The following is a 9,845-nucleotide window of genomic DNA, read 5'->3' as shown; positions in this document are numbered from 1 at the left end:
CCCCCCCCCCGTCCTCCTCCTCCTCCTCCTCCCCCTCCCCTCCCTGTACCCGCCGGGCGGTTCGGTAACGTCCGGCAGCGTTCGGTAACGTTCGGCAGCGCTCGGGCCGGGCCCGGCGGCTCTCGGCTCTTCGGGGCACAGCGGGGGCGCCGCCCCCTTTCCCCCCCCCAGCCCCCTCCATTTTGTGCCGGGGGCGTCCTGGCGGCCTCGTGCCCGGCCTCGCCGCCGTGCCCCCGGCCCTGCTCCCCCTGCCGGGTGTCCCCTCGGTGCTGGGAGGCGGCGGTGGCACGGAGAGGTGTCCCCCCCATCACCGGGGGGCTGCGTGGGGAGGGAGCTCCCTGCGCGGGGGGGGGGGTCCCCTCCGGCTCCTCGGCTGAGGAGAGGGGGACGGCAGGGCAGGGCTTTGCCGTCCGTGTGTGTGTTATATTCCAGTAAAAAAAAAAAAGGTTACATCAGGAAAAGTGAGCTCTTCTAGAAGGGGCTGGGTGCAGGTTGGGCCTGCTGGTGAGGGGCTCAACTCCACAGCCGGCGATAAATGTTGAAAAATAAGTGCTGCGGTGCTGCTTAACGCGCCTGGGGGCTGCCGAGGGGGAGCCGGGTGCGGGGCCGGCCCCTCACCGGTGCGTGTGAGGCACAGGGGTCGTGGGGGAAGCAGAGACCGGGGGCTTGCGCGGGGCTCTGCCCGGGGAGCTGCTCCGGCCCCAGCGCTCCCAGTTGGAGCAAGTGAGGAGCGCCGGGAATGCAGCGGAATAAAGCGCCGGGAGCGAGGCCGTCCCCTCCGGGGTGGCTGGCGGGATGGAGGGGCCGTCCTGGCCTGCGAGCAGCCGGGTGGTGCTTTATTTATTTTATTCATTTATTTATTTATTTTCTCAAGGAGAGAAATTGGAGCTGGATGCGAGGGGAGGGAGGGGGAGGATGTGCAGGCCCGGCGGAGCTGCACTTTCCGCTGAAATGGAGCCCTGCACGGCAAGCGGCAGCAGCTCAGCTCTTTTTTTTTTTTATTTTCTTTTTTTTTTTTTTTCATATTTACCAGGCCCCTTCAGCAGTTCCCGCAGTTGTATCGCGTTCTCCCGAGGAATCTGGGTTTGGATTCCTACCTGGCTGACTCAGTACCTGTACCTCAGCCTGATCTCGCTGTGGTGGTTTGACCTAACTTGTTTAAAGAATTTATTTTTAACCTTACCCTAGGTAACTTTGAAGCAGGCTAAGCTAAATCAGTTTGCAGCGTTAATGATGTTTTGGGACTCCTGGAGGGTTACACGGAGGAACTGGATTAACTGGTGTAAACCGATTTTGATGTGTAGTCTGGAAAATGGGCGAGCTTTTGTGTTTGTAGCCTCAACAATCTTGGTAACTTCAAGGAGGGAGGGAGGAGTGGGAATTGGGCAAGCTCTGTTCTCCTTTGTTCTAGCTGCACTTTTATCAGCATATTGATTACAAAATTGTTTAATAAAAACAAATGCAGGGAAATTCAGAAATTTAGTCTGTTTCATTGCATTGTTTCGGCCAGGCTTCAAAAAAGCTCCTGGTGCCATGAGTTGCAAAAGGGTTTGACCATTCCAGATTGGAGTTAGATTTACTGCTACAATCCAGGAGAAGCTAAGAAAATTCCCATCAGCAAAATCTTGCCAGTTACTAGAATCTACTGTTTCTTGTTTTTATTTTTATTTTTTTTTTCTAGTTCTCCTTTTTTAGTTATCCTTTTGGAATTGTAGAAGTAATTTTTGATGTTTTCTATTTCTTTCATGGACTTTTATGTGATGTTTTCCTCATTAAAGGCCATTTTTGCTCTGTTTTATTTTTGTTGCTTGTGTCCCCCTAGTGATAGCGATCACAGCAGAATAATGTGCTGATTAATAGTGCTTCAGAAATATATGTATCATGGAATATTAATATTCTAGTAATAATTAGTGTTACTAGGAGTATTTACTTATAATTTTGGTAGTGTTTAATACCAGTACTTGGAATGGGCTCTTTGTCAAAGAGTAAGAAAACAAATACGTACCTTTTATTTATCTTTTTATCTTTGATCTGGTTTGATAAAAGCACAGGAGCAGGACTCTGAAGAAGTGTGTCCTGCTTTCAGGTTTGCAGCAGCCTCATATGACCTTGGTAAAAGAGAAGCCCAGTGACTTGTCCTCTTCATTAGATGATAGATGAAAAGAAACTTGGTGTTATATTTGTATGCTTCAGAACTAGTGAGTAGAAGGTGCTAGAGGAAATACAAGTAATACTGACTTCAGTGTTGTCCTTCTGTTGGTGCTTTTATTAACCTTATTTTTCTGATGCAGTCTCCTCTCTGGTAGCCCATTGTCCTCTTTGCTTTTCACGGGCCTAGTTTGGGCTTGCACTGTTTTTCATACAGCTTCCCTAAACAGCTTATGCTCTTTAAAGTGCGAGTTGGGATGAAAGGTTATGAAGAAGCTCCTCTGCAATTACTGAAGGTTCACATTTTCCAAAAAATTGTACAAAAGGTTTCTCTGTTTTGCCCTAACATGAAAGGCCACGCTCTTTAATTTTGGCCAACCAACTGTCAGAGCTCCCAGTCCACCCGGGGGCTCTTGCAGTCTATTTCATGAGTGTGTTACCTTCAGCCCTTTTTCTCCCATGACTTCTCAATACTGTGAGGAGTGAACAGTGGCTGCAGACAGGCAGACTAAAGCTCGTACACTCTGATGCCTGAGATCTCGTGGCTTGCCCAGCTTGCTTTTACTGCATCTTAACTCTTGCTGAGCATGTTGTTTTGTTGGTCTTCTCTCCAGACTGTAGAGCTGGCAAGATACAGGCTCCCTTGGACAGAGTTGTCCAAGCTCCCTTGTTGTCCAGCTCCCTTGGACAGAGTTGTTTATAGCTCTCAATTCCCTTGCAATAATTTTCTTTTGTCCAGTTGTCTTTGTGGGAGCTGCAAGATGCTGTGGCTTCTTTTGAAGAAACTCGTCAAACATTTTTCCCTTCCCTCCCAAGCTCATTAAATCAGGTCTTCCAACAGGTGAGCTTGGAGGAGTCCCATACCTGGTTAAACACAGCAATTTTGCATTAAAAACAATGAAATGTTTCCCATGTTGAGGGAGCTTTGATCTTTCTCAAAACTTAAGGTTTGCCCTTAGTTGTACTCATATGGTGAACATGTTTGTTGTGTTTTTTTTCTTTATCACACAGGAAACGCAGTTTGTTCCAGCTGTGCAGAAGATGCAGGTTCGTCAGAATTTCTGTCCCAGAGTCATTTAATATTTAAATCCAAAGTTATGTGAAGACAACACAGATACTTTCTTCTTATCCTCCAGATCAGAGCTATCAAATTTGCACTTTTCTAACCCAGTTTAATTAAAGTTTTTCTTACTGTGTTAGGCAGCCCTGTGGTCGAAGGTGTGAAGTTTGAATTCCGTAGCCGTGACCGTGTTTCTAAGTGTTGTTAATGGCAGTTGCATAGTGAGGAAGTCTTCCTGCAGTGTTGCTGTGTGGCATAGGTGTCATCTAGAATGCTTCAGTTCTACTTCCCATGACTACAGTGTTGTTCCTAGAAGTAGGTATTCAGAGGGTGATTCTTTAGAGACCATATTGAGATTCTTTTTGAGAAAACTATTTAATGACAAGTATTTTGAGGATAGTGGATATAATAATGTAGAACGGAGCATATGGCTTTTAAATCTTTTTTATTTCCTCTGTCTGTTTGGTTCAAAATGTTAACTGAATCACGGCTATTTTATGGTAAACACTAGACTGATACTTTGTATTATCACACAGTGCATGTTTCACTGTTCTTGGAGGCAACCACTGATGTCTTTTCTCTTTGAAATTCTGTATATTCATTCTTAATTGTAAAAAGTGCCTATTGTCTTAGATGCTGTTGTAGCAGTGTGAATGTGTGAGGCACCCCGCTGCCAAACCCTGCTCTGCTGTCGGGCTGTACGTACAGAGCACGTTCAGCACAGTGCTCAAGAAGCTGTGCTCTGTGCTTTTGGGGGACAGATGTCTTCTGCTGCTGGGCTTTAATTCCAGCTTACAGTCCCACGTTCTTCAGAGCACTGGCTTGTGATCCATTTTAAGATGAATATGAATGACCAGGCTTACCGTTGTGAACCTTGGGTGCCTGAATGTGATGAGGAGGAGCCGTGCTGTGCTTCTTGACCTTGTGTGTTGCTTCCTTTCAATAGCCACTCAATGAATTTGAGTGTTTTGAGCGTGGGTGAGGTGCCAAGGGGTAGCAGTCTGAAATCCGGTGTTATGAGCTTTGTGAAGGTAAGTTAATGAAGTTGTTTCAAGTGTTCGAGAAAAGTTTCTGGCTCCTGATACGTGTCCTCAACCTGTTGGGTTTCTTTGCTGCTTCTTGATGTTCAGATAACAGCCATATCCAGGAACTTCTCTTTGCATCTGAGGAAAAGATGTGTTATCTCTCCTGAATAGTTCTGTTATGATTGCAAATATGAAATTCCTCGCAACTGTATGCGCGTACTCCAGTCTTCATTGACTACCGTTTCATCTCTTGATGTGTTGCTGGATTAAAGTCCTAATGACTCTCGCACTGCCTGGTTTAATTGCAGAAACGATTAGCCTTTCACTTTTCTTTGTGACTGTCTGAGCAGCGTTGCAGGCGCTGAAGAGCTGTCCCAAATGAAGCTGCTTGTGGGGTGTTTTTGATAACAGCTTTCCAGTTTTAAGACTTCCTTCCCTTTTCTGCTTCACCCAGCCACAGACTGGCTGAGGTTGGCAGCAAGTGTCTGGAGATGGCCTGGTCCAACCCCCTGCTGCAGCAGGTCACCTACACAGCTTGGTAGGACCACGTCCAGGTGCCTTTTGGAGGTCTCCAAGCAGGGAGGCTCCACAACCTCTTGGGGCCACCTGTTCCAGTGCTCCAGCACCTGTGCAGTGGAAAACCATTTCATTTTGTGCAGACAGAGCCTCCTGTGTTCCAGCTTGTGCCCATTCCCTCTTGTTCTGGCACTGGGCGCTGAAAAGAGCCTGGCTCTGTCTTTGCACCATCCCTTCAGGTTTGGGAATGCAGCGATAAGATCCCCCTTGAGCCTTGCCTTCTGCGGGTTCAACTGCTTGACAAATCTGTAGTCCTTTGGGCAAACCCAAGGCCATCTGTTCCTGCACGCTTTTGAGAAGGCGGCGGATTAGGGATGGAGTTTAGGAGGGGTGGTGGTAACAGTCATCCGTGACTCCTCGCAGGTGGAAAGTTGAGTGGGTGCTGGAGATGTGTAGGAAAGTGCTGTGAAAATGCAGTAAGGTATTTTAAATCAGAGTGATTTCTTTGCTTGTAAATAAGGGGTAATTGGGTGTCTCGGTGCTAGCTGAACTGAGGGCTGTAATTCAGCAGTTCTGTGAGGGAAATGGGTCAAACATTTGATCGTCTGGGAGTGATAAGGTTGCCCAAGTCCCACGTATGTTCTGTCTAGGAATTGCATGCATTGTAAATGAGGGTTTAATGTGCACTTACCTTTTGGGAAAGGTTAGGGTGAGTTCTTTTTGTACTTGTGTATACCGAGCAGTCTGTTTTATGAAGGAAGCTTTGCGTGTCAACGTGGTTTTTGGAATTACTTTTTAATGAGTGTAAAGCCAAAACTTTCCAGAATTAGACAAGTAAAATAAGAGTGAACCAGACCAATCTATTCTTCCAGTTCTTGCAAGTCCAGCCCTCCTCCCCCAAGCGCCCCCTCCCCCCAGCTGTAGACAAAGGTTAAACAAAGTTAGATGGCTAAAAGTATTTCATAGTTGTGGGTCTTGAATCTGAGAAAAGCCGGGACAGCCCTTTTTGTGCTGTCCTCTGAACGAAACCTTGGTGAAATTTAGTTTCTGCTAGGAAACTTACCTCAAATATTTATGATTTATCTCCCTTGCTGATTCTGTTGATTACTGGGGAGTGCTTTGAGTGCTTGAGTCATGGGAGTGAGGGAAGAGAATTTTTTTTAACTTCTTTATTTCATCTCAGTAAACAAATCCATTAAAATAACTCGTCAATAGAAGGCATCGTAAGTTTCTGTAGTTGTGAAATGACCTGTTTATTGGAAAATATGATCAAACATAGGGTAAGGAACCTCAGAACTCTCCCTTTTCAGCTGATTTTAATATCTAAGCAAAATTTGAGCATAAAAACAAACCGAGTGACGCATCTTACCTTGCAGGCCAGAACAAGCAGGTTGTGAACATTGAGTCAGGCTGCGGTAACAAAAAGCTTTTCCACCTAGCAGAGGCTAAGTGGCTGTTTGGGATGGGAACCGGCTGCAGGAGAGAACAAATGGGAGAGCGTGGCAGCTGGAGCCGTCATCGTTTTCCTCATCAGGACCCGAGGGAGAGGTGGGTGGTGGGGAACTGGTTTTACTGTTACAGGTCCCTTTATCAACAGACCCCGACTGCGAGCTGACATGCAGCTCTTCCGCCCCTTCCAGTTGCTGCACTGTGTAAGAGAGAAGCTGGGATCTGTCGCCAGCATGCTCTTTTGATGGTGTCTTTCCTCTGACTGAACAGGTCTTAGGGCAGTGTGTTGAGGGAGAGAGGCAACGCAAGGCCTGAGGAGTGTGGGCGAACGGGAGGAGGATGTGGCTTGGAGTGGTTACGCGACAGGTTTGGGATGGGGGAAGAGTTTGGTTTGATCGCTGATAGGATGGGTTTCTACTTTGATTTGCTCAAATTATCCAGAGTCAGGTTCCTTGCAGCAGAAACGGAGTCACTAATGCTGGGAAGCCTTAGGTGTGTCTCAGCAAACAAACAAAATTCCTTCTTTGGTGAGTTGCCCTGAAAGTTAGTAATGAAATAATACAGGAATAGGGAGCCTTGCTGGCACACCTGGGGAGGAGGAAGAGGGGAAACTCCTCTGCACACCTTCTTACATTGGCCCAGTGAAATACTTGGTCGTTCAACTGTGTATTAGAATCTCAGAATCATTAAGGTTGGAAAAGCCCTCCAAGACCATCTGGTCCAACCATTCCCTTACCCCAAATGTCACCCACTAAGCCCTTTCCCTAAGCACCACGTCCAACCTTTCCTTGAACACCCCCAGGGACGGTGATGCCACCACCTCCCAGGGCAACCTGTCCCAATGCCTGACCGCTCTTTCTGAGAAGAAATGACTCCTCATTTCCAACCTGAACCTCCCCTGGCACAACTTGAGGCCTTTCCCTCTAGTCCTATCACTAGGTACCTGTGAGAAGAGGCCAACCCCCAGCTCCCCACACCTTCCTTTCAGGTTGCTGCAGAGAGCAATGAACTGGTGTTGCTCAGTGTGTAGCTGCTGTAATGCCAGCTGGGAAGTTAAGGGCTTGGTATGCACCTTATTTTTCCTGGTATTTCTGTAAGTGCATTTTTGTTTTGCTTTTATGTCTGTGTAGCACAGCATCGACAAGTTGCCTTTTTCCTAGAAGTTTGTACGTGAGCAGACATACTGTGAAATACATCTTTTTATATATATTTAAGATAATCTTTGTTCTCTTTCAAGGGAGAAGTGTTGAAGGGAAGGGATAAGCTCTCTCTCCTGGCATTCTCGTGGTGGGGGAAGCCAGCTCCATTTAGAGACTTAGTCCCTCTGTTTACAAAGCTGAGACCTTAACCACCTCTTACATTTCCTGAAGAATCTCGATTTCAGACTTTACAATTTCTCTGCCAGGCAAAGTGTCCTCACATAAGCAGAGCTCAAACTGCTAAGCTGTGCCAAAATGCGCATCTAAACCTTACTTGCTTTATCGTAGCTGAAGTCTAAAAACATCCAGCTGAAGGCAATGCATGAAAGACCAAAAATAGAGCTTTACACTAGGCTGCTCTTTCCTAAGGTGCGTTGGGATATATTTATACCAGTATGGGATTTTATGACTAGAGAAAAGGGAAGCTCTGCTGTCTTGAAATCTCAAAGACCAGTTGGGAAGAAGTGGCACACTTAGCTCTTCCAGGGCCTATTTTAAATTGAATTTCCAAGTAGTTCAGCTTCTGGGATGTATCAGGTTTTGTTAAAATATTGACCTACTGTGTTTAGCATCTACTCCTTTGTTTCAGATGTTATATTATTTTTAAAATGACCCTAATAATAATAATAAAAAAAAAAAACACAAAGGAAGCCATCAGTTTATTTTTCTAAAGCTGTATAAAATGAAGATTTAGTTGTGCTTAGGACTGGTGTAAAAAAAATCTTCATGATGCCATGAATATTTTCCAATTATATTTAAATCCAAAACATTTCAGCTCCAAGAATCTGAAAGCTAACTAAAACATTATCATACTTTTCTGTAATGCAAACTGAAGGTAGTAAAAAAAAAATAAAGCAAGTATTAAGTTGTGCCTTAAAAGTGCCTATTTTTGTGATGACAAAGGGTGATTTCTGATAATGAGGATTAGATTTTTTTTTTTTTGGAATTTAAGCTTCCAAGTCTTACATAGCAATTGGATGTTTGACTGAAGGTTTGGGAAGTTTGGCCAAAGAAATACTTGTTTACAGTGAATGAACTTTAGATTGACATCAGTATACTTTAGCTTTTAAACAACAACTTGTATTTCACTATGTTGAAATCTCCACTGACAAGTGAGTCCCAGATAAACATTGGTTTATTTTTAGTTGCCTATAAAGTAAAAAAAAAAAAAAAAAAAAATTACAACCTTTTGTGGATCCACAAGTGTGTAAGGCTGATTTTTGACTCCCCAGGGTTAACCCTAGTTTTTCTCCTGACCCAATTCAGTTGCATTCTTTGGGCTCTGTTTTACTCTTTTTTTTTTTAAAAAAAAAAATAGATGGGAATTGTGACAATTCAACTGAACAAAGGTTTTTGTTCTCAAAGGTTCTTGCACGTTTGAATATACATTGATGTCTAACTCGTATAAGGCCTTACTCTTGAAGCTTCACGTTCTGGGAATTTTCTGGCTTTTTTTCATCATGTGTGGAATATTAGACAACTTAAAATGATGGAAGGGACATTCTCTTATGTCTGTGGCTTTGGGAACAAGATAATCTATTTAAACATACTTTTTTCCTTCTCTTCTATTTCTGGGAAAAAAATCTGGAAAGGGCGTGATGTTCGTGTTGGATGTGTTCATAACTCTTTAAATGGCTTGCATGAATAAGTGGAGGTAAAATTTCAGTTTCTCCTTAAAATTGCTGTTCTCGGATGCTGTACTGAGTGGAGTTCAAATGCAACATACTGAGAGCAGCTTCATCGCGTTCTGCCGTTCCTGTATTCGATCCTGGGGAGAGATTTCCTGTGATGTAGCTGCGATCTCACAGGAACTTCCATGACAACAAATCTCAAAAACTCAAGGTTCTTTCTGGGATATCAAAGCTCTGGGCATGCTAATACCTACTGCCCTGGAGGTTTAGAGCACAGCAGACGGGTTGGCAAGTATTGTGGTCCAGGTTTTAGATAAGGGAAAGCAGAGGGACCTGCACGTCTGAGACCCCCATCCTTGTGAACACCCCAAACCCCTGCGGATACCCAAGTGGTGACAGTGAGCAACTTTTTAGTATTTCAGTTGATGCTGATTGCAGCTTTGGGTGAATGCTGCCCTCTTAGATAAGTGGGCTTTTCAGGGTTCTTGCTGTTAGCGGAGGAGGCATGTGAAATGGTGAGTTACGTTTTTTCTCTCAATTGTAACTTACGTTCACCTTGTACCCATGTGTCAGCTTGTCCTCGCCAGTTTTCAAAAAGCTGAATTTTGCACAGCGTGCTCATTGAACATGAAAATGGCCCCCGTGTTAAATTGAGACCATCTTTACAATGTTTTGCATTTTAAACTTCCCTACCACTGCTTTCTTAATTTATTTACAGTGTCATTGTGGCTTTTACAGTAAGTAACAGTCCCTTGTTGTGCTAGGATTTCTACTTAACATTCTGTAAATGGCTGAAAATTATTATTGTCATTAAACA

The 9,845-nt window shown here is 44.6% G+C and overlaps 1 protein-coding gene across 5 annotated transcripts in view; it reads left to right on the top strand.

Annotated features, from left to right (window-relative positions):
* Nucleotides 1–9,845, top strand: part of UBAP2 (ubiquitin associated protein 2) — an 82,775-nt gene that overhangs the window by 265 nt on the left and 72,665 nt on the right. The gene's annotated exons all lie outside the window — the stretch shown is intronic.

This window comes from Oxyura jamaicensis, chromosome Z (assembly GCF_011077185.1).
Source record: "Oxyura jamaicensis isolate SHBP4307 breed ruddy duck chromosome Z, BPBGC_Ojam_1.0, whole genome shotgun sequence".
In the NCBI taxonomy this organism is placed as follows: Eukaryota; Metazoa; Chordata; class Aves; order Anseriformes; family Anatidae; genus Oxyura; species Oxyura jamaicensis.
Note: the sequence above shows the minus strand (reverse complement) of the source record. Positions and strands in the feature narration are given on the sequence as shown.